Source organism: Lolium perenne, chromosome 1 (assembly GCF_019359855.2).
Source record: "Lolium perenne isolate Kyuss_39 chromosome 1, Kyuss_2.0, whole genome shotgun sequence".
Classification (NCBI taxonomy): Eukaryota; Viridiplantae; Streptophyta; class Magnoliopsida; order Poales; family Poaceae; genus Lolium; species Lolium perenne.
In genome coordinates, this window is record NC_067244.2 from 66,468,217 (window position 1) to 66,495,009 (window position 26,793).

Sequence of the window (26,793 nt, forward strand, 5' to 3'; positions counted from 1 at the left end):
ACCAAGTGTTAATGCTTTGCTCCGGTGCTCTATTAAAAGGAGTACCTTAATATCCAGTAGATTCCCTTGAGGCCCGGCTGCCACCGGCTGGTAGGACAAAAGATGTTGTACAAGTTTCTCATTGCGAGCACGTATGACTATATATGGAAAACATGCCTACATAATTAATGAATTGATGTTCTTTCTTAATGCTTTATCAATCCTGTCAATTGCCCAACTGTAATTTGTTCACCCAACACTTGCCACTTATTGGAGAGTTACCACTGGTGTAGATCGCTGGGAACCCCGGTCCATCTATCATCATCATATACTCGTTCTATATGTCATTAGAAGTAGTATCAACTATTTTCTGGTGCCATTGCTCCTGTGCTACTGCTGCTGTGTTACTGTTACTATTGCTCTCATATTACTGCTGCTTTCACATCACCCCTGTTACTAGTGCTTTTCCAGGTGCAGCTGAATTGACAACTCAGTTGTTAAGGCTTATAAGTATTCTTTACCTCCCCTTGTGTTTTACTTCCCTCGAAGACTGCCGCGATCCCCTATACTTGTGGGTTATCAAGACTGTTTTCTGGCGCCGTTGCCGGGGAGGCATAGCTCTACTCATAAGTTCACCTGGGGAGTACACTCTACCTCTCTCTCTGTTTTATTTTGTTTTGTTTTGCTTAGTTTACTTTTTCCTAGTTTATTTGTGCTTAGTTTATTTCTGTCTTGTTTTATCTTTCTTAGTTTACTTTTATCTAGTTTCTTTTTGTCTTGTTTTATTTTTCTCATATACCCAAAAATCCATAAAAAATTGAAAAACCTAAAAATTAAAAACTGCTGTTATGGGAGAACCCACAACCTACTTGGAGCTTGTAGAATATTATAATAATTATAGGGAATCAAGAACTGGTAAAGTCGTGAGTGTTGTGATAGAAAAATTGAATACAATTGCTAAAATCTTGCTTAAACGCCATGATATAAATTGTTGCTCTAAGGAGGATACTAAACATCTGAAATTTCAATGTGGCTTTAGTGAAGAAGTTTTAATTAAGAACTATAATTGGAATAACTATATACATCTTGGGTTCGAAGAGGTAGAACAATTTGTCATATTTATGGGAGCCTCTGAGATAGAATCCTTCATGGTTAAAAATTATGAAACTTGTGATGTTTGTAAGGACCTTAAAGATTATGTCTCTTCTATTCTTAATTTTTGCATGGAAAGTTACAGTGATAATCCTTATATTATTGATTATAAAGAGAGACTCATTAATGCACAAGAATGCACTCACAATTTGCAAGAACCTGTGGAAGAAGAAATTGATGAACCTGAAAGCTCATTGGATGAAAAAGAGGAGGAAATTGATGAACCTGAAAGCTCATTGGATGAAAAAGAAGCGGAGAGTGATGAACAAAAGGAGGAAAAATGGATTAGCTACCCATGCCAACCTTCTAATGAGAGTAACTCTTTATCTCTTACACTATTTGACTGTCCTCCATGCTTACCGAAAGAGGATGAATGTTATGTTCCTGTGGATTCTCTTGAAATATTACCTATGAGTAAAACTTTTGAGAATAATTATGCTACTGTTATCTATGATAATCCATGCTACTTTGATAAATCTTATGATAATGCTTTGTTTGTGCCTGATGTCGAAATGCATGGTACTAAAGAATTTTGCTTAGCAAATGTTTATGATAAAGCTTTAGACGATGGTCCTATGTTACTTGATAATATTAATTGTACTACTAATGAAAATGGGATTGGAGAGTTCTTGACTTTATCTATGAGTCCCATATCTCTTGAGATTGATCAATCATCATGTTATATTATTGATAAAAGTGGATTTGGAAGTTTTAATCGCACTATTTTTGAGCTTGATAAAAATTATGTGTTTATGGATCATGAGAAACATGCTTCATGTGATAGTTATATTGTTGAGTTTGTTCATGAAGCTACTGAAAATTATTATGAGAGAGGAAAATATGGTTGTAGAAATTTGCATGGTACTAAAACACCTCTCTATATGCTTAAAATTTTGAAGTTACTCTTGTTTTATCTTCTTATGCTTGTCAATTTGTTCTTCATGAATTTATTTGTGTACAAGATTCCAATGCATAGGAAGAGGGTTAGACTTAAATGTGTTTTGAATTTGCTTTTTGATGCCCTCTTTTGCTTCAACTCTTATTTCTTGCGAGTGCATCATTAAAACTGCTGAGCCCATCTTAATGGCTATAAAGAAAGAACTTCTTGGGAGATAACCCATGTGTTTATTTTGCTACTGTTTTGTTGTGTTTTGGAAGTTGTTACTACTGTAGCAACCTCTCCTTATTTTTATTTTATTGCATTGTTGTGCCAAGTGAAGCCTCTAATCGAAGGTTGATACTAGATTTGGATTTCTGCGCAGAAACAGATTTCTATCTGTCACGAATCTGGGCTGTTTTCTCTGTAGGTAACTCAGAAAAATATGCAAATTTACGTGCGTGTTCCTCAGATATGTACGCAACTTTCATTAGTTTTGAGTTTTCTGATTTGAGAAACGGAAGTACCTCTTTAAAATTCGTCTTTACTGGCTGTTCTGTTTTGGCAGATTCTGTCTCTGTTTTTTGCATTGTCTCTTGTGGACTTTAAGCAAGGCTTTCTACACGTGGAGAGCTGTAGCTAAAGTTTTATTGAGTTCTTGCAATGTGTCACTACAGGACCAAGGTGGATTCAAATTTTTTGAGTACTAACCCCTCTAATGAAGTTTATGAGAAGTTTGGTGTGAAGGAAGTTTTCAAGGGTCAAGAGAGGAGGATGATATATGATCAAGAAGAGTGAAAAGTCAAAGCTTGGGGATGCCCCCGTGGTTCATCCCTGCATATTTCAAGAATACTCAAGCGTCTAAGCTTGGGGATGCCCAAGGCATCCCCTTCTTCATCAACTTATCAGGTTTCTTCTATTGAAACTATATTTTTATTCGGTCACATCATATGTGCTTTACTTGGAGCGTCTGTGTGTTTTTTATTTTTTGTTTTTGTTTGAATAAGATCGGATCCTAGCAATCCTTGTTTGGGAGAGAGACACGCTCCGCTTTTTCATATGAACACTTGTTCTTCGTTTTACTTTTAATGGTCAATGATAAAAGTTGGAAGCTACAATACTTATGGTTATTTGGTTGGAAACAGAAAATGCCTCATATTGTCTTGGATAATTTGACACTTGGCAATTGTTTTGAGCTTTCAAGTAGATCATGATTAAGTTCTTGCATCATGTAGTTTAAACCTATTAGTGGAGAACTACTGTAGAGCTTGTTGAAATTGGTTTGCATGATTGGTCTCTCTTAAGGTCTAGATATTTTCTGGTAAAAGTGTTTGAGCAACAAGGAAGACAGTGTAGAGTATTATAATGCTTGCAATATGTTCTTATGTAAGTTTTTCTGTACCGGTTCATACTTGTGTTTGCTTCAAATAGCCTTGCTATCCTAAGCCTTGTACCGAGAGGGAATACTTCTCATGCATCCAAATTCCTTGAGCCAACCACTATGCCATTTGTGTCCACCATACCTACCTACTACATGGTATTTCTCCGCCATTCCAAAGTAAATTGCTTGAGTGCTACCTTTAAACAATTCAAAATGCTTCTCAATTTGTGTCAATGTTTTATAGCTCATGAGGAAGTATGTGGTGTTTATCTTTCAATCTTGTTGGGCAACTTTCACCAATGGACTAGTGGCTTCATCCGCTTATCCAATAATTTTGCAAAAAGAGCTGGCAATGGGATTCCCAGTCCCAAATTAATTAACCAAAATAGACACTCCTCCATGGTATGTGATTGTTGGACGGCACCCGAAGGATTCGGTTAGCCATGGCTTGAGAAAGCAAAGGTGGGGAGGAGTGTCATCATAATAAAACTAAAATAAAAGGGCACTCCTTCATGGTATGAGATTGTTGGCAGGCACCCGAGGATTCGGTTAGCCATGGTTTGTGTAATAACCCAGAACATAGGAACAACGAAGGGTAGATTTAGAAATGGGATGTGCATTTCATCGCAAAACGGGGGAAATTTTCGCGCCTTATTGCAACTAAACCTAAGAGGGATCGAGGTTCTCTCTCATTTTGCACTTAGGGTTAGGCAATGTGAGTTAGGGAAATTTCGACATGATCTCTTTTGTAACTTGTTACTTTGGGGAATGTTTGCATTTGACAAGTGTTAAACATTTAAATATAAACATCACACCATATAAACAATGAATTTAAAATTCAAACATAAGATATAAATTCAAACCACTTTGAAATTCAAAGTGAATATCACACACAATATTTAATCAAGAATATAAATATCACATAATACAAAGCTCATAAACCAAAACTTGAGCTTTATTGATATACAACACAATTACAAAGTCTTTACAATATTCTTGATACAAGAATTGAGATATAATGATCAAAATAGAAAAGAAAAGGAAAATTACAAGTTTAATTCTAAACTAAACCTAAACTAAGTGTCTTGAGGATGATCTTCTGGCCATAGCATCATTCAAACCTGCAAAATAAAACAGAGAACAAGAACTAGCCAGAATATAAGTGTTAACACAAGATTCAGTTTAGACAGTTAGCAGAAATAACACAGAATTCAGTTTGGACAGTGCAAACTGTCACAGTACACTTGTGCTTGTCCAAAATCCTGGACAACACAAGATAAACATAGGCAGACCAGCACTGAGCAAGCCACAGTGGGCTCAAGTTTCACCATATGAAGGCTGTTGCTAGGCAAGCAACAGCAAGGCAAGGCAAAGGATGAGTCATAAAGTAAATGAGCCTGTGTGTCATGGCCAGGGAAGAAGTAGAGGCCATATAAATAGCACACAAACCCTAGAACCTTGACAGTCGACCAGAATTGCAAATCACCAGGTAAGGGTGAAGCAAGAACAAGCACCAGTTCATCCAGTTCATAACCAAGAACAGAAATCAACACAACCAACTTAGCCACCAGGAATCATGGTGACCTGAGAAGATCAACCAGACCCTGGAGGTGAAGGGCTGAGCACAGAAACCCCAAGTCTGCATCAACCAAATATTTCATACTAGGAGCTGGAACAAGGTATACCAAGTTCCTGGACAGATCCAATGGATCTGATCCATCACATATGCATGAAATAAGCATGGGAATGAGCAGATGCTCATATGGGTATATCATCACTTGGTTTTCACCAAGGATTACTGCCAGTCAAAAGCTACTAAAAATAGAAAGCATCTAGGTACAGATCTTGTACACAGAAACTAGCACACATGCACAGATGCACCCACTAGCCAGATCACATGCACAGATAGCACCAGTAGATGGCAAGGATTAGCAGCTAAGACTACACAGTAAATCCTAAGCTATGAACCATCAGTAAACCCTAGATTTTCATCAGGCAAGCATATTGGCATTCATCTCAAGGATGATTCCCAAATATGCAAGCAAAGGTTGAGTAGCCACAAGATCCAACTAAATAGGTGAGCAACCAATCAGTAGCAAGGCCACTAAGGTCACATCACACTTAGCATCAATTAAAATGAAGCCAAATATATCACATCATTATCCAGGAATGGATTCAGATTCAATTGCTTGCCAGATAATCATGAACAGCCAAATCATTTGCAAGCAAGTCATCTAAATCATTACTGCATAAGCAGTTCATCATAATTTAAATTAATACAAGCATGAATTTATCACAGATCCATGCTTAATACTGACAGCAACATAATATAAGGCAACACAGTTTAATCCATAACCACTAGAGCAAGTCTAGGTAGCTAAGAGGAGCAACAGCACAAGTAAGCAACATCATAGTGATGCTTGAGCATCAGCATCACAAGGGAAATTGAATCACTTAGCCACAGTATTAATCAGTAAGCCATCACTGACATTGAATTGATCAAATGGATCAATTACAGCAAGCCAAGCTACACAGGGAAGTTAGCCAACAAGCAAGGAATGATCCAATGGATCATTGGCTTGCATAGGAAGCACTGAAGCAGATCACAGGCACCACTGGCACACACACAAGTGTCACTGATGCATCACAAATACACCTAGACAAGCAAGCATGATATACCAGTAAGTACAAGCGAGCCATAATCAAGCATAGCATGGCATAGCAAGCTTTTGAGCAAGCACAGTAGAGCATAGCAAGTACAGAGCATGCTAGGAGCAGCAGAGAAGCAAGCACAACATGAATAGCAAGCAAAGCAGCATGTGCCAGTGCAAGAATGGCGGTAATTGGGCCATGAGCTTGCAGTAGACAGAAGCACAGGAAGATTGCGCAGCAATAGCATGGCTCTGCGTGATCACAGGACCACCAGAGAGCAACAGAGCATGAGGAGGAAGAAGAACAGTGGCAAGGGAGGCGCACAGAAGAGAAGGAGGAGATGCAACACTTACTTGCGCCTAGAAGCAGAAGCTAGGGCATGGCGAGGCAGTGCTCGCGTGGCCCTAACAGCTGCAAGTCCAGGGTAGGCGCCGACGTTACGCCGGTGAACCCAAACACGAACCCAACACCACCGTAGCAGGGCACCTGAGGCGACAGCACGAGTACTGCGAGTAGCACCCGCGCCAAGCCAACCCCAGGAGCGCACCCATCGTCGGCAAGGACGAGAACTCGTCGGAGTTCGTCGAGGCGAATCTCCGCGAGATCCAGAATGGAGGCGATTCGCCAGAATAGGAAGAGAAGGGGAAAACTACGCGGACAGATCGATAGATCTGCACGCGGTGGTTCTAGTTCGGTAGATGGCTACGGCGGAGGAGCACGGAGATGGCCGGAGCGAGGCGGCGGCCATGGCGGCGACGCCATCGCCAGAGCGTCGCGAGAGGCTAGGGTTAGAGGTGAACGAGAGAGAGAGGGCCGAGTGAGTGAGAGAGAGAGGTGGGCCGTTCGGCGCCACCGAACCCAAAAGGGATTGGCCTTATTGGGCTGTCCCTAGGTTTAGGTAAATGGGCTGGGCCCAATATGGGTCCAGGGGGGTATTCTAGTCTTTTAACATTTAATAAAAAGCCAGAACTTTACCAAATTTTAATAAATCAAATACAACTCTAAAAATCCATTAAAAATTGGATTAATGAATGAAAAATAAATCTTAACAAGAATAAAATATGAAATGGAATTTATGAAACAAATTCAAAATTATGAATTTTAAGAATTTAAATAATAACTTGGAATTTAAAATTATTATTTCCTTGTAATTAAAATTCAAGGAAAAATCTCAAATAAGTTCAAATACTTATTTTCAAACATTTCAAATTGAAATTCTAATATTCCAAGCCATTTCTATTGAAAAGGGTATTTTTCCAAGAAAAATACTATATTCCTTTTTTTCCAAAAACTATAGAGGTAACTCTATAATTTCAAATTATTTTTGGAATGATTAAGGGAATCATCAAGTAAAATAGTTTTACTCTGAATTGTTGTACTTTGTGTGAATTACAATGATTAATACTTTTAAATCAATTGTAAATTACTGTCAAAGACATAAATTTTAAACGCAACCCTAAATTGATATGACTCAGTGGGGTAAAGGGATCCAACATAAAATAATACATCCATGATTGCATTATTTGGATTTTATAACATTGTCCTTACCGGACAATGATGCTTCTTGCAGAACCCGAGGTCCAGGTTCCATCAACTGCATTGAACTGCACTATCTCGCAGTCCACAGGCAAGTTCATCACTTGCTCATGTCAACTTGATTATTTTCTACTACTTTAATGCAAAGCTTTATACTTATCATTTCTGCATCGCAAATGAAATATTACTTTCCAACTATGAATATGACTATGTGGCTGGCAATGGAACCATGGTATGTGTTGATATGGTGGAGGTTCCATTGCAATGGGTTATATCACCCTAGGATTAATTACCAATGCCGTCCAGTGATTCTAGCGCCGTACAAACCGCGTTGACCATGAGATCTATAATGGCTCTGGGGAAGCCAGCCGTATCTTTTCCCTTCTGCACGCCAACGGATTGGTAGAGCTGACGGGGTGTTGGAGGCACTGCCGTAGGTTGGGATAGCCTTTTAAATCCCCATCCATTAGTGATGATGGCTCTACGATCTATGAAGGATTGTCCGGAGTACACCGTGAGTAAAGCCGTATTATCGGGGGAAGTCTACTGGGGGTGTACGGTTGGACAAAAGGGTGGGTTTGCAGTCGCGGAGAAGGCGGTGTGGGCTTGGATCTTTATACCTGGCCTCACACCAAAGGAAGTGTGAACGGGGGCAAGTCCCTGCGGATGGCAAAAAGGGTGAGATCTCTTGTGGGAAAAGTAACGCACCTCTGCAGAGTGTATCAAATTGTGGCTATCACTCCCTGTTCCGGGAAGGGAACTGCGAACGCGGCAGGAAAGGAACTCCACGAAGTTCTAGTCAACCTGTGAAGACTGACGGGCATAGTTTTCATAATAAAAGCAACCTTTTGAAGAAATGATTGCAAAACATGCATTGACCGGCGATTTCCTGATCAATGGTCGTAGCTAGTGCATCAAACACCTTTTTACTCTTTTAGAACTTGCTGAGTACCCCTGTACTCACTTTCTTTCGACACCCTTGCTAGACTGTGATCCGGAAGTGGAGGCCATCAACGATGGAGCACCAGAAGGAGGTTACGAGCTGGTCTACGAAGAACCCGATCTTTCCGGTGGAGTGGAAGGCGTAGACTATGGGATAGTCTACAGATCAGATGACACGGAGGTGGAGGAGTAGTGACATACCTTAGCATCATAGAGCCGAGCAACGTAGAACTTACCTAAATAAGTTGTTGAGCTCTTTATATTTGTTATGAGTTGTAATCGTACTTAAGTAGTATCTTAGGGTGTTCTCATAGGACCTGTGAGAATACCAACTTGTTAAGACAATGTTTGTAATAAAGTATGGAGTGTTATGACCTGCAATGTTTCTGTTGTACCACTCTGAGGGATATGGCAAATTGTGAAGAAGTCCCTTCGCAAAGATCATATCAACGACTTGTATACTACAACATGCAGTGGTATGCTGGGTCACCGCAGCTGGTATCAGAGCAAATGTTGCGACCTTAGGTTGGAAAAACATAGTATAGGGAAGAAACCTGTAGGAGTCTAGTAGAAATAGTAAAGGATTCTCTAGAAATATGGTGATTATTCACTTGAGAATAGCAAAACCATATATTTTAGTGTGATAATTCTTTATTATAGCTATTATAATGCATTATCACTACTAATATTCTGCTTTTGTATACAGCCGTAATGACGAACACTTTTCCTAAGAGGACTTTGAGGAAGGTTGAGGGATGGCTCGGTGATTATGATGGACCAATAACAGCTCTCCTGTGTGGGATGCTGAAGGAACTTCATTGTGATCCACGGATACCTGTTATCAAGTATACCTACTATGATGGGGAAATCCTAGCCAAGTGCAGAGTATCGGTCCAATTACCGGAAAAACTGCTGATGAGTCGTATAATGCCATACGGAGAAGCCAAAACTATCACCACAGCCTACCACATGGGCCTATTCAAGGCAATCCTTGAGATAAGGCAGCACAAGTCAGTAGAACTGCTATGTTCAGAGTTTTCTCATATACCTCATGCCGAGGAAGATGAGGATCCCACTCTGAATCATTTGGTGTTAGCACACAGAAGTCCTGAAGCTACAGCACAGCATATGGATAGTTGTAAGTCTTTATTGACCACAATGTACCTTTTACACATGAAGATGAGAGGTGAGATTGACCACATGCTATCTGAGTTCACGGACCCTGATAAAGTCCAAACTCGGATGAGTGATTTGAGGGCACAACCACAACATACTACACCTTTCTTTAGCCTAGACAGCTGTAACACCCCAAATTTCAATAAAAAGAAAGTTAGAGAATTCCAGAAAGCAAAATTTCAAACCAACAAAAACTTTTCTATTTGCATATAGTACCATGCATAGGACTTGTGCATTTGAGTGATATGCCATGATGATTGCTTTTACTTGTATTTGATATGCTCTAAAACCCTAATGTGATCATATGAAGATCACCAACCAAATAAATCAAAAAGGAAGAAAATCCATAAAATGCAAAACCCTAAAAACCCCCCACATATGCCCTATGGCATTTTTATAAATTTTGACCCTAGATCTATTTGGTCTTCACCATTAGTTGAATAATGTTATTAAACACTTATTACAACTTTTGGAATCAAAGTTTCACAATTCAAATGAATTTCAAACACAAATCCCACCCACATATGATAATGGTCAAAACTGAAATTTATAGTCTGATCACCACTTTGAGCCCTTGCCATTCATTTTTCCCAACCAATTCTTGCTAACTCTTTGCACCATTTCAAAGTCAACATCAAGGTGAACAACTTTGGTGAAGATCACCATGCCAAAATCATCTTGGATCAAGAGCCATGCTCATCCAAAGTCCCAACTTTTTAACTTATGCAACATTCCCCACTTAGCCAATTTTGCAAATTCTTGAATTCTAACAATTCCACCACCACCTCAAATCACCTCTGGTCATTTACAACTAATATCAACACTCACTTTTCAAACACATTCACCATTTGAATTATTTCAAATTTGGACAATTTTGTAAATTCCAAAATTGGGCACTATTTGCAACTATTGCAAATAGTGATCTACCTAGCTCTAATCTACCCCAACCTATTCTAAATGGTCCCCTGGTTCCCTCTCTCACTAACACCAGCATAGGAACCCTAGGAGGAGAGGCTTAGCAAGCCATGGCATGGCCATGCCGGCCACATGCCACATGTCGAGCCACCCCTCTCCTCTTCCTTCTCCAGCCACGGCCACCATGTCCCAGAGCTCCACCTTGATTCCCTAGCACCGCCTAGCATCGCCATTGTCGAGGAGGACGGCGACCGTCGCCGGAATCCGCGCGCCCAGATCCTCCCAGGATGCCGTTGGCGTCGCACGTGCGCACGCCATGGGCATCACTGGCCGCGCGTCACGCCACCACCTCGAGCACGCCCTGGACCCCCTGCGAGCGCCTTGAGCACGCACTCGACACCGCGACGCCGTTGGACACGCTCTCGACCACGACCCGCACCCGCCGTCGCCGGAGAAGCCAACCCTGGTCCGCCGCGGACGCGACGGACATGGAAGAAACGCGACACCGCCAGGCCCTCCCCGACCAAGCTGTCGCCACCCAGAGGACCGTGGCGACGCCACGAACACACTTGCGCCCTCACCTAGCTCGATAGCTCGCCAGAGCAGCCGCGCCCATGTCGCCCACCTCACTGCCCCGCAACCCTCTCTCGATTCTATAAATAGGAGGTTCCCTGGACCAAACCAACGACACCAGCTCACTCCCCACCTCTCACTGCTTCGCCACCACCCCTCCACTCACTCGATCGTCGCCGGAGCCGCCCCAATTTGAAGCTCGGAGCCGCCAGTACCTGGTGGATGCCGCCGTCGATTGGAGCCACCCCAGGACGAGCCGCCGGTACCAGTCGACTCGCCGTCGTCCACACCTTCATCGCGCACCTTGCCAACCCTAGCTGGAGCCACGGTGAGCTCTCCGACCCCCTACCATCGCCGCCAGCACGTCGGGTTCTCGTCGGCGACGATGATGAACCACGGCCGTTGATCTGGATTCTAATCCGACGCTCCCCTTTAAAACATACCGCTTCGGGCGTTATGAGCCACTGACGCCTGGACCCCACCCTGTCAGGCAGCCCGCGCGTCTGTGGACCGTGGCTGGGCTGGACTGGGCTAGTTTTGGGCCGTTTTTAAATCTGGCAGCCCGTTTAGTTTTCCCGCCGGCCTGTTAATTCAAATCCTGTTTAAATAATATCAAATGAATTTCAATACTGCCTCCACTTTGAAAATCAATAGATTCAAATTGGATAAACCAAATTTGATGAACTTTATATGGTTGGAAAGCTAGAGAAATTATCTAACCAATGCCCCTGGTCCCATGACCAGATTCTTTGTAGAATAAATGTGATAAAAATAACATGACAGGGACTTTTCCCTATTCAAATAATTCTTAAAAATCAACCAAAATAGATATTAAGTTAATTCCAACTCTAATAGCTCACATTTGACTTACACTAATTGTTTATGCAATAAAATGGTGTGGTCACTTTGCATGATCATGCCCTAGTTTAATTAATGGATGATATGGCTAGTTTAACTAGTTGATATTGTCCAAAACTATTAAAGTTAAATTATGTGGAGTATTACACTTCATTTAAAATTGTCTCACATGGATTCATGGGATGTTTGGACCCCTGGTCCCAAACTCTCTTATATGAATTACTTGAGATTTAAATCAAATGTAGGGTTATTTAAATAGTATGAGGTGATCTACCTCATTTAAATCCTTTTCACAAATGATGATGATGAACATTTGACTTACGTCAATATGAGTTCATACATGATTGTTTGAGAAATTAATTCTTAAGAAGATTTCAATGAGAGGAAGTTATTCCTCAAGAACCCTATGGAAACTATCATTTACATATGAAATGCAAAGAAGTGAATCCTATTTAACCCCCACAACCCATGCACCTAAGTAGATTATTTTGTGTGCATAGAATAGTTTGTGTGTTATATGTGATGTATGGAATAGCCATTGAATTAGTGAGTAATTATACTCGTATTCAAATTTAGACGGTAGCACCGGAGAGTACGCCGAAGAAGAAGGTTGCTACCAAGAGGAGGAGGAGGAACAGTTTGAGAACTACCAAGGCAAGCTAATATTCTTGCAAAGTGCAAAGCCCCTTGGGGCAAGGCACCATGTTTCTTATCTTTTCTTATATGAACCCATCCCAAGTTTTTACCTTACCAAGTTTTTACTTGTTTTCTACATGAGTTACTTTGATAGTTAACTTTGGTTCAAGTACAAGTTGATTACTAGAGTAGTGAGTTAGTCTTCTCCAAGCAAAGCAAGTTAGCACCCCTCATGAATTAGAGCTAGTGCTAATGAATTAAAACTTGACTACTCTAGATGGGAACAATGTGAATTTGAAGTGATTTTGAAACCTTGGAATGAAGATGCATTCCATTGAATGATTTTGAAGGTGAATGTGAACAAGAGAAGATGGTGATTTTTGATAAAACAATGATGTTGGTTTGAATGCGATACCTTTCCAATTATTAAGTACCCCCACAATACCTGATTATGGGTAGGGCTTAACTGGAAGTTTATGCGTCTTAGTATGGGTTCCCTCTAAACAAGCGTCATCGGGGTTATGCCGAAAGCTGCCTCTACAACAAAAGAAATGATATGATATGATGCGAAATGAGGTGAATGTCCGGCCCAAGCCCTGTGCAGTTCCCGGTTGACAGTTGGTCTTCACTTTGGGAGGCCAAGCTCATGGGGAGAGGTGCTCATACTAGGATTTGTAAGTGAAAGGTTATGGTTGATGATCCGCGCACTGTGTTACGATGATTCGGGGTAATCCCGACGGATGAAATCAAATGTTGTGGCACAAGTGTGCAACCTCTGCAGAGTGTAAACCTATTCGAATAGCCGCGTCCACGGTTACGGACGGTTGGAAAGGCCATACAGTTTCCGATGTCATATCTTTGAAAATGATGTTGAAAAGGATGTTGGTGAAATGACTTGTGGTGAATTGAATTGAAATCACCACTTGAATGGTGGGAATGACACTAATGTTCCCACTTGAGTTAGTTAGCACTTGAATAAGCTTTTCTTAAACTTTGTGAACTAAAACTAGCTTTATGCAAATAAACTAGAGCTTAGCAAACCATACTAGAATGTCTAGCACTTACATTAGTATTAGTTTGCGAGTACTCAACGTACTCACGGCTTTGTCCCTGGCTATTCAAATGGCCAGAGTATGAAGACGACCAAGGAGATGACCAGCAGGACGCCTACGACAACTAAGCGCCTTCCGACGTCAAGCGTTGGCCTGTGGACTAGAGAGTCCTTGTATCTTACGCTTCCGCTATGTTGAACTATGAACTTGTGTTTGTTCGTTGATCAATAGACCCACTATTCGTGTAATATGGATCATGTGATTCCAGTTTGTAAGACTTATGGTTTGTAATGAATGATGACTGTGATACTTAACTATTATGCCTCGCAACAACAATATTCCTGGGATTGCGATGTATGACATAATAGGCATCCGGACTTAAAAATCCGGGTGTTGACAAGTTGGTATCAGAGCCATTGTTTGACCTTAGAAGACCTTAGTTAGAATGGGCGTTCTGAAAACTTTAACTTTGAAAGCAAATGAAAGAAACTATTTGTGAAAATTTACTACACTCTTGTCCTTGAGACTTTGCCAAAATTTGATGAATCATGTTCTATCTTATTTGAATCAACTTAAAACTTTGCCACACTTTGCACTCTCTAACTTACTCATCCAATTCTCTTTCAGATGGCGCTGAATGAACCCATCAACACCAAGTTTTACCAGCTTGGGAACGGAGGAAGCTTGATCTTCGAGCACGACCTCAACGCCCTCTCTGACTTCCTTGGACGCCCACACCCCGAGTTTCACGGGGTTCAGCTGGACGACACGCCCGGAGGAGAGTTGCAGTGGGTGATCACTGCCGACTTGAGGGGCAAGATGGAGCCTCCCACCTCGGAGAGGATTCTCTTCTCCTTCCGCGAGAGCAACTGGCTCGATGGACTCGCATGTGGCCTTCAGGAGGCACTTGCGCGCCTCTGTGGACAGAACGTGGTGAGCATCCTCGCCTCTCGCTACGCCCACCTTGTGAGGCGTGATGCCGCGGGAGTGCCCATGGAACTGCAGCCGCACCCGGAGTTGAGGCACCATGCTGAGCACCTGGATTTCATGCTCTACCTGACTCAGAGGGACCTCGACGCCACTCGCGCTTACGCGAACCAGACCCATGCTCACATCACCGAGCAGGGTGAGGCGATCAAGCTACTCAACAACGACCGCAAGAGCCTTCGCCAGCAGCGTGCCAAGAAGGACGCTGCAATTCATCGCCTTCGCGCCCGGATCGCGTCACTTGAGGCCACTGTCAAGGCCCAGGAGGATCAGATTCGCCAGCTGGAGGATGACGATGGAGGCATCGACATTCAGGGAGGAGACGCCTTCCTGAGCGACGACAACGACTTTGAGGAGGACGAGAACACCGAGGAGGAGGACTACGAGTTCCTGGAGGCAGGACCCGACGACTACGTCCCGATTGATGTCGATGATGAGGAGTAGTTGCACTAGTTCACTTATAGTAGGTGTGAGTTGTATCCCATCCCTTGTATCGTAGCAGGAGAATGGTTCTTAAAACCATTGGAGTATGTGTGTAGTTTGTACTATGTGTTGCATGAATGAATGAATGTTATGTTTGTCATGAAAAGATTACAAGTTTTCAAATTGTTTTCAAACTTAACCAAAATGAACCATAGAATGTTCCCTCTTATCTCATAATCTTCTACATCTTCAGATGGCCCCTCCAAATCGCACCAACGACGCGATGCTGCAACTGCTGCAAACCATGCTTGCAGACCGGGAAACCGAAAGAGCCGAATGCCAAGCCAACCTCATCGCCTTGCAGAACATCGCCAACCAAGGCCATGGAAATCATGACCACCCCGGATCCAAGCTCAAGAACTTCCAAAACACCAACCCTCCGGTGTTTAGCAAGACCGAGGAGCCCCTCGATGCCGACGATTGGCTCCAGACTATGGAGAACAATCTGGAGGTAGCTGGAGTGGAAGCCAACGAGAAAGTCCTGTTCGCCACTCACTATCTCGCTGGACCAGCCCGCGCTTGGTGGACAAGCACCCGTGCCATGAACGGAGGTCAATTCATGACTTGGGAGGATTTCAAACTCAAGTTTAGCAAGTACCATGTACCCCCCGGGTCTTATCAAGAAGATGAGGGATGAATTCCGTGAGCTGAAACAAGGTCGCATGACGGTGGTTGAATACCGCGACAAGTTTCTTACTTTGTCAAGGTATGCCCCTGATGAGACCGACACCGTTGAGAAGAGGAAGGAGAGATTCCTGAACGGACTGCATGATGAGATGCAGACTGTCCTCGTCAACATCCCCTTCACCGACCTCGAAGCCCTTGTTGACTCTGCCATCCAGATGGAGGGCAAGTTAAACCAAGCCAATGAGAACCGCAAGCGCCGCATGGCCAATCAGAGTGGATCAAGCCACCCCCAGAAGTTTCGCCCTAGCTCAAGCGGAGGTTTCACTCCGAGAAACAACAAACCCTAGATGCAGAACTCTCGCCCCGGTTATCAGAACCGGAGTGGAGGAAACTCCAAGCCAGGAGGCTACAACAACAACTACAACAACAACAACTACAACCGCGCTCCACCCCGAGCCCCTAACAACAACACCACCAACACCAACACCGCTCCCAGAACCGGAAGCAATGCCATCCCCGTTGCGAACAAGCAGGACAAGACCACTATCACTTGTTATGAGTGTGGTGTAGTGGGGCACTACTCCAACGAGTGTCCCAAGCGTCTTGCCAAGCTCGCCGGCAACACCGCTGCACCTGCCCAGCAGCAACGCCGTGTCTCCACCGGCAAGAAGTTCGCCCCCAACAACCCCAACAACCGCAACGTCCGCCTCTACCACATGAACGCCGAAGAAGCCCAGGAAGCACCAGATGTTGTACTGGGTATGTTTTCTGTCAATCACATCCCTGCCAGAGTGTTGTTTGATTCCGGAGCATCTCATTCCTTTGTCACCGAAGACTTTGCATCAACAAGTAAAATTCAACCCCTCAGTTTGAAGCATGTTATGACAGTCCAAATCCCCGGATCAACCACCAAAGCCAGAAAATTTTGCAAAAATGTGCCAATCAAAATCCATGATGTAGATTTCTTTGCAAATCTAATCATACTTGGAACCAAAGGTTTGGAAGTTGTCCTAGGAATGGACTGGATGTCCAACCACAATGGATTGATAGACTGCGCCAAGAAAGCCATAACCATGACTAGCAGCACCGGTATCGTAGTTGAGCACGTCTCTGAAAAACTACCAAGAAAATTCACCTGCAACCAAAGTGTATCCAAGCCAACTCTGGATCAAATCAGGGTCGTTTGTCGTTACCCTGATGTGTTTCCGGATGATCTACCCGGTATGCCCCCGGATCGGGATATCGAGTTTATCATCGAGTTAATTCCCGGAACTGGACCTATAGCCCAGAGAGCTTACAGCATGAACGCAACCGAGCTTGTGGAGCTGAAGAAGCAAATTGATGATATGTTAGCCAAAGGTTTGATTAGACCAAGTGCATCCCCCTGGAGATCCCCCGTCTTGTTTGTCGACAAGAAAGATGGTGCAAATCGTTTATGCACGGACTATCGTAAGCTTAACGATGTCACCATCAAAAACAAATACCCCCTACCCAAGATCGAAGACTTGTTTGACCAACTCACCGGATCCCGAGTTTTCTCCAAGATTGACCTTAGAACTGGATACCACCAACTGAAGATTCGAGCCACCGACATTCCAAAAACTGCCTTTACCACCAGATATGGGTTGTATGAGTACAACGTCATGTCGTTTGGACTGACCAATGCCCCCGCTTATTTCATGAATCTCATGAATAAGATCTTCATGGACTTTTTGGACAAGTTTGTCGTTGTTTTCATCGACGACATTCTAGTATACTCCAAGTCCGAAGAGGAACATGAACAGCATTTGGAGATTGTCCTAGAAACCCTTAGACAGCACAAGTTGTATGCCAAGTTTAGCAAGTGTGAGTTTTGGCTGGAAGAAGTTGGATTCCTCGGACACATCTTGTCTGCAGGAGGAATTGCCGTAGATCCCGCCAAAATCAAAACTGTTATGGAATGGCAAGCCCCAACCACACAAACCGAGGTCCGCGCTTTTCTTGGATTAGCCGGATATTACCGCAGATTTGTAGAAGGTTTTTCGAGCATCGCTCGACCAATGACCCAACTGCTGAAAAAGGACAGAAAGTTTGAGTGGACCGACAAATGTGAAGAGAGCTTTCAACAGCTCAAGAGTAGATTGACAACAGCCCCAATCCTGATCATGCCAGATATCGCAAAGCCCTTTGACGTGTATTGCGACGCCTCCAAGATTGGACTTGGATGCGTACTTATGCAAGAAGGCAAGGTTGTATCCTACCTTTCAAGATAGCTCAAGCAACATGAACAGAACTACCCAACCCATGACCTCGAGCTTGCAGCCGTGGTCTTAGCCCTGAAAGTTTGGCGTCATTACCTCATGGGTAATCGATGCGAGATCTACTCCGACCACAAAAGCCTCAAATACATTTTCACCCAGAAGGAGTTGAACATGAGACAACGCCGATGGATCGAATTGATCAAGGATTACGACATGGAGATTCACTACCACCCCGGCAAGGCCAATGTGGTAGCGGATGCTTTGAGTCGACTGCCGTGCCAGTTGAACTCCATGCTCGCAACCGAACAGTCCAGCTTGCATCAAGAGTTTGAACAGTTCAGACTTGAACTTGTTAGTGAAGGATTCCTAGCCAGCATAGAACTGCAACCCACCTTGGTTAGTCAAATCAAGGAAGCCCAGAAAGACAACGCTAGCATTGACGGAATCAAGAAACAGATAGCCGCAGGAAAAGCCCCCGGATTCACCGTAGATGAAGCCGGAGTTCTTTGGTACAAAGAACGTCTCTGCGTACCATCGGACTCTGACTTGAAACAAGTCATTCTGCAAGAAGCCCATGACACCCTTTATTCAATCCACCCAGGAGGTACCAGGATGTACCAAGACCTGAAAGAACAATTTTGGTGGCACGGAATGAAGAGAGAGATCGGTAGCTATATCGCTAAGTGTGACATCTGTCAGAGAGTTAAGGCAGAACATCAACGACCCGCCGGACTGTTACAACCCCTCCAGATTCCGGAATGGAAATGGGACTCCGTAGGAATGGACTTTATCACCGGACTGCCCAAATCCAGCAAAGGCAATGATTCAATATGGGTAGTTGTCGATAGATTGACCAAAGTCGCCCATTTCATCGCCGTCAAAACCACCTATCAAGGCCCAAAGTTAGCTGAACTTTACATCTCCAGAATAGTCGCTCTGCACGGAACCCCCAAATCGATAGTGTCAGATAGAGGATCACAGTTCACCTCAAGGTTACGCGAAAGTGCATGAAGGACTAGGCACCCGCCTAAATTTCAGCACCGCCTATCACCCTCAGACCGACGGACAGACTGAGAGAGTAAACCAGATACTGGAAGACATGCTTAGAGCATGCGTACTGGAATACGGATCCAAATGGGAAGACTGCCTACCTTACGCAGAATTCTCTTACAACAATAGTTACCAAGCCAGCCTACAGATGGCCCCCTTTGAAGCCTTGTACGGAAGGAAGTGCCGTACCCCCCTGAGCTGGTCAGAAGTCGGAGAGAGCCAAGTTTTCGGCCCAGATGTTCTTCGTGAAGCCGAAGAGAAAGTACACAAGATCCGAGAGTACCTCAAGACGGCGCAATCCAGACAGAAGAGCTACGCCGACAAGAGACGTCGGGAGATGACCTTTGAGATCGGAGATTTCGTCTATCTCAAAGTATCCCCCTTGAAAGGAATGCAAAGGTTCCAACTGAAAGGAAAGCTTGCACCCCGCTATGTCGGACCTTTCAAAGTCCTCAGCCGCCGAGGTGAAGTATCTTATCAACTGGAGTTGCCTGAAGAGATGTCGGCGGTGCACGACGTGTTTCACATCTCACTTCTCCGGAAATGCCTTGAAGTCCCGGAGAAGACCGAAGTGTTCAAGAACATCGATCACAGATAGGTGGATATCAACAAGGATCTGACTTACCGCGAAGTGCCGATTCGCATCCTGGAAGAAGCCTACCGAACCACCCGCACCCGAAGCATCAAGTTTCTGAAGATCCAGTGGAGCAATCATACCGAGGATGAAGCCACATGGGAACGCAAAGACTTCATGAAGAAGGAGTACCCAGATCTCTTTAGTACCTAACTTTCTTTTCAATCTCGGGACGAGATCTTTTGTAAGGGGGAAGGGTTTGTAACACCCCAAATTTCAATAAAAAGAAAGTTAGAGAATTCCAGAAAGCAAAATTTCAAACCAACAAAAACTTTTCTATTTGCATATAGTACCATGCATAGGACTTGTGCATTTGAGTGATATGCCATGATGATTGCTTTTACTTGTATTTGATATGCTCTAAAACCCTAATGTGATCATATGAAGATCACCAACCAAATAAATCAAAAAGGAAGAAAATCCATAAAATGCAAAACCCTAAAAACCCCCCACATATGCCCTATGGCATTTTTATAAATTTTGACCCTAGATCTATTTGGTCTTCACCATTAGTTGAATAATGTTATTAAACACTTATTACAACTTTTGGAATCAAAGTTTCACAATTCAAATGAATTTCAAACACAAATCCCACCCACATATGATAATGGTCAAAACTGAAATTTATAGTCTGATCACCACTTTGAGCCCTTGCCATTCATTTTTCCCAAACCAATTCTTGCTAACTCTTTGCACCATTTCAAAGTCAACATCAAGGTGAACAACTTTGGTGAAGATCACCATGCCAAAATCATCTTGGATCAAGAGCCATGCTCATCCAAAGTCCCAACTTTTTAACTTATGCAACATTCCCCACTTAGCCAATTTTGCAAATTCTTGAATTCTAACAATTCCACCACCACCTCAAATCACCTCTGGTCATTTACAACTAATATCAACACTCACTTTTCAAACACATTCACCATTTGAATTATTTCAAATTTGGACAATTTTATAAATTCCAAAATTGGGCACTATTTGCAACTATTGCAAATAGTGATCTACCTAGCTCTAATCTACCCCAACCTATTCTAAATAGTCCCCTGGTTCCCTCTCTCACTAACACCAGCATAGGAACCCTAGGAGGAGAGGCTTAGCAAGCCATGGCATGGCCATGCCGGCCACATGCCACATGTCGAGCCACCCCTCTCCTCTTCCTTCTCCAGCCACGGCCACCATGTCCCAGAGCTCCACCTTGCTTCCCTAGCACCGCCTAGCATCGCCATTGTCGAGGAGGACGGCGACCGTCGCCGGAATCCGCGCACCCAGATCCTCCCAGGATGCCGTTGGCGTCGCACGTGCGCACACCGTGGGCATCACTGGCCGCGCGTCGCGCCACCACCTCGAGCACGCCCTGGACCCCCTGCGAGCGCCTTGAGCACGCACTCGACACCGCGACGCCGTTGGACACACTCTCGACCATGACCCGCACCCGCCGTCGCCGGAGAAGCCAACCCTGGTCCGCCGCGGACGCGACGGACATGGAAGAAACGCGACACCGCCAGGCCCTCCCCGACCAAGCTGTCGCCACCCAGAGGACCGTGGCGACGCCACGAACACACCTGCGCCCTCGCCTAGCTCGATAGCTCACCAGAGCAGCCGCGCCCATGTCGCCCACCTCACTGCCCCGCAACCCTCTCTCGATTCTATAAATAGGAGGTTCCCTGGACCAAACCAACGACACCAGCTCACTCCCCACCTCTCACTGCTTCGCCACCACCCCTCCACTCACTCGATCGTCACCGGAGCCGCCCCAATTTGAAGCTCGGAGCCGCCAGTACCTGGTGGACGCCACCGTCGATTGGAGCCACCCCAGGACGAGCCGCCGGTACCAGTCGACTCGCCGTCGTCCACACCTTCATCGCGCACCTTGCCAACCCTAGCTGGAGCCACGGTGAGCTCTCCGACCCCCTACCATCGCCGCCAGCACGTCGGGTTCTCGTCGGCGATGACGATGAACCATGGCTGTTGATCTGGATTCTAATCCGACGCTCCCCTTTAAAACATACCGCTTCGGGCGTTATGAGCCACTGACGCCTGGACCCCACCCTGTCAGGCAGCCCGCGCGTCTGTGGACCGTGGCTGGGCTGGACTGGGCTGGTTTTGGGCCGTTTTTAAATCTGGCAGCCTGTTTAGTTTTCCCGCCGGCCTATTAATTCAAATCCTGTTTAAATAATATCAAATGAATTTCAATACTGCCTCCACTTTGAAAATCAATAGATTCAAATTGGCTAAACCAAATTTGATGAACTTTATATGGTTGGAAAGCTAGAGAAATTATCTAACCAATGCCCCTGGTCCCATGACCAGATTCTTTGTAGAATAAATGTGATAAAAATAACAAGACAGGGACTTTTCCCTATTCAAATAATTCTTAAAAATCAACCAAAATAGATATTAAGTTAATTCCAACTCTAATAGCTCACATTTGACTTACACTAATTGTTTATGCAATAAAATGGTGTGGTCACTTTGCATGATCATGCCCTAGTTTAATTAATGGATGATATGGCTAGTTTAACTAGTTGATATTGTCCAAAACTATTAAAGTTAAATTATGTGGAGTATTACACTTCATTTAAACTTGTCTCACATGGATTCATGGGATGTTTGGACCCCTGGTCCCAAACTCTCTTATATGAATTACTTGAGATTTAAATCAAATGTAGGGTTATTTAAATAGTATGAGGTGATCTACCTCATTTAAATCCTTTTCACAAATGATGATGATGAACATTTGACTTAGGTCAATATGAGTTCATACATGATTGTTTGAGAAATTAAATCTTAAGAAGATTTCAATGAGAGGAAGTTATTCCTCAAGAACCCTATGGAAACTCTCATTTACATATGAAATGCAAAGAAGTGAATCCTATTTAACCCCCACAACCCATGCACCTAAGTAGATTATTTTGTGTGCATAGAATAGTTTGTGTGTTATATGTGATGTATGGAATAGCCATTGAATTAGTGAGTAATTATACTCGTATTCAAATTTAGACGGTAGCACCGGAGAGTACGCCGAAGAAGAAGGTTGCTACCAAGAGGAGGAGGAGGAACAGTTTGAGAACTACCAAGGCAAGCTAATATTCTTGCAAAGTGCAAAGCCCCTTGGGGCAAGGCACCATGTTTCTTATCTTTTCTTATATGAACCCATCCCAAGTTTTTACCTTACCAAGTTTTTACTTGTTTTCTACATGAGTTACTTTGATAGTTAACTTTGGTTCAAGTACAAGTTGATTACTAGAGTAGTGAGTTAGTCTTCTCCAAGCAAAGCAAGTTAGCACCCCTCATGAATTAGAGCTAGTGCTAATGAATTAAAACTTGACTACTCTAGATGGGAACAATGTGAATTTGAAGTGATTTTGAAACCTTGGAATGAAGATGCATTCCATTGAATGATTTTGAAGGTGAATGTGAACAAGAGAAGATGGTGATTTTTGATAAAACAATGATGTTGGTTTGAATGCGATACCTTTCCAATTATTAAGTACCCCCACAATACCTGATTATGGGTAGGGCTTAGCCCCGGAAGTTTATGCGTCTTAGTATGGGTTCCCTCTAAACAAGCGTCATCGGGGTTATGCCGAAAGCTGCCTCTACAACAAAAGAAATGATATGATATGATGCGAAATGAGGTGAATGTCCGGCCCAAGCCCTGTGCAGTTCCCAGGTTGACAGTTGGTCTTCACTGGGAGGCCAAGCTCATGGGGAGAGGTGCTCATACTAGGATTTGTAAGTGAAAGGTTATGGTTGATGATCCGCGTACTGTGTTACGATGATTCGGGGTAATCCCGACGGATGAAATCAAATGTTGTGGCACAAGTGTGCAACCTCTGCAGAGTGTAAACCTATTCGAATAGCCGCGTCCACGGTTACGGACGGTTGGAAAGGCCATACAGTTTCCGATGTCATATCTTTGAAAATGATGTTGAAAAGGATGATGGTGAAATGACTTGTGGTGAATTGAATTGAAATCACCACTTGAATGGTGGGAATGACACTAATGTTCCCACTTGAGTTAGTTAGCACTTGAATAAGCTTTTCTCAAACTTTGTGAACTAAAACTAGCTTTATGCAAATAAACTAGAGCTTAGCAAACCATACTAGAATGTCTAGCACTTACATTAGTATTAGTTTGCGAGTACTCAACGTACTCACGGCTTTGTCCCTGGCTATTCAAATGGCCAGAGTATGAAGACGACCAAGGAGATGACCAGCAGGACGCCTACGACAACTAAGCGCCTTCCGACGTCAAGCGTTGGCCTGTGGACTAGAGAGTCCTTGTATCTTACGCTTCCGCTATGTTGAACTATGAACTTGTGTTTGTTCGTTGATCAATAGATCCACTATTCGTGTAATATGGATCATGTGATTCCAGTTTGTAAGACTTATGGTTTGTAATGAATGATGACTATGATACTTAACTATTATGCCTCGCAACAACAATATTCCTGGGATTGCGATGTATGACATAATAGGCATCCGGACTTAAAAATCCGGGTGTTGACAACAGCTATGTAGATTTGAGTGACCAGTTGTCCCATAAAGATCCACTCACACCCAACTTTGTTCCACATTATCCACATGTGTCAGCATCATATGAGTCTGGATATGGGGGAGATGATTCCAGGAACCTAAACTGCTCGGAGTCACCAATCGAGAATTCGACTGGTTGGCGTTTCGGGGAACCATTTGGAGATGAAGGAGAACCCATCACTTGTGAGTCAGAGGATGAAGGAGGCGCGGTTAACCAGAATGTTAACCAGAGCTTTGGGCAGGAAGAGAAAGATACCAACTCCATTTCTTTAGATTTGGTGATGGGATTACCCAAAACATCCCAGTACGTCGTAGGTGAGAGTTCTGGAACCAAGAAAAAGAAGAAGAAGAAGATGAGGGGTCAAGTGAATAGGAATCCTCCATGGATGACAGGAGAAGATGAGCTGTATCCCACTGGGGATATATATGAGTCTTTATCTAGTTACTTTGGCATGACAGATCTCTGTCTCGGCACTTCGTTCGATTCAGACTACATACCTACGGGAAGAACCTTCATTCCGGACGGTGTTCGGAGGACAAACCGCTGTACCGGATGGACCCCAGGGATGTACGCGGAGGCGAGTTATGATGACGAGGAGTAGAGCTCCAAGGAAGAATAAAGTAATCTAGGTGGTATTGTAATAGAGCGTATTTTAAATTCCCGTTGGCTTGGGCTTTGAGCCAAATAAGTGGTTTATATATATACCACATGTAATATAAGTTTGTGAGTGTGTTATGTATTATACAAAGTATATGCATAATAAATGTTTGTTTTGTATTTGCTTCTTGATTTCATTGTGTGACTAGTTCTGGGCATTGAGTTGAGCTCAGAAAGCATTTGCATGGTGTAATTATGAGTAATCGCTCTTTGTTACAGGACTAGGGGGAAATGGCGTTAGTAGAAACCGAAGAGGCTCGCAGAGAGCGGGAAGCAAGAGAAAAAGAGGAGGCAGATGCAGCAGCTAGAGCAGAGAATGCACCACCACCACCACACCCAATGATGCACCCAGACTTCCAACAGTATATGAGGTCAATGGAGGAAGATAGGAGGCGTTACCAGGAAAGCCAGAGCAAGAACATGCAAGATTTCTTTACCCACGTCATCAATGATAGGGGTAATGAAGGCAAGGGAGTGACTCTATCGGACTTCCAAAATGCAAGACCACTACCATTTACATCAGCTCCAGAACCAATGGACGCTGAAGATTGGCTTATGGATACAGAAAGGAAGTTGAAGATCGTTGGTTGCAACGATGAGGAGAAGATCAGATACACAACTTATCTGTTGTCAGGACCAGCAGCGTCATGGTGGGAGAACCTTGTAGCAGTACACCCTCCTGATAAGGTGTTCACTTGGGAGGAGTTCAAGAAGAAGTTCCGGGATGCTCATGTTCCGGACAGCATGGTGGAACTGAAGAAGAGGGAGTTTGAAGAACTAAGACAGAATACTGCACCCATCATGCAGTATGTTCGGGATTTCAACAGGTTATCCAGGTATGCACCTGAGGATGTAGATACAGAGGAGAAGCGGAAGAAGCGGTTCATGAAAGGCATGAATCCATACATGAAGATGCAACTGAGGTTGCCACGGACTGCCGAATTCCAGGAACTGATTGACTCGGCAATCACTTTCGAGGATGATTACCGGCAAGTCCAGGAGGACAGGAGGAAGAGGGCTCGTATAGAGCCAAGGAAGTACCCAATCAGTAAACCAACACCTGACCGGAGTTTCAAACCCCGATACCGACCTACTACTGGTAGCCAATACAACCGGGGAGGTCAGAATCAGAATCCAATCAGCCAAATCATCTGCAACAATTGTGGCCTAAAGGGTCATTTGCAAAAGGATTGTCAGAAACCCAGGATCATTTGTTATGGTTGTGGGAAGGAAGGACACATCAAGCCGGAGTGTCCAAACAAGGCGTCTTGGAGCGGACAGAGCTCTGGAGGACGAGGTGGAAACAACAACAACAACAACCGCAACAACAACAACAACAACCGCAACTACAACTACAACAACAAGAAGGGAAAGCCTTATGGAAAGCTGAATTGCACATCTTTAGAACAAGCGGAAGAGTCGGATCAAACAGTCTTAGGTACGCTAAGCATTCTTACTCATCCTGGCAAAGTATTATTTGATACTGGAGCAACCACATCATTTCTTGCATTGGAGTTTGTGGAAAAGTTCGGGCTTAGATGTTCTAAGTTAGAAACTCCTATAACTGTTCTATCCGCGGGGGGAACGATCTTAGTAACCCACGTGAAAGAAGCACAAGTCCTAACCATATGTGACTGTGTGTATTTCGCGGACCTATTCATCATACCCATGAAGGACATATCAGTCATCCTAGGGATGGATTGGTTGACAGAGAATGGAGCGGTGATTAACTGTGGAGACAAAACAGTATCACTTCGCAACTCCATCGAAGGTCGAATACTGTTCCAAGGAGATAAGTACAGTGAGTTGGAGATCGGATTGGAACTCAATAGTCTGAAGGAGGTGA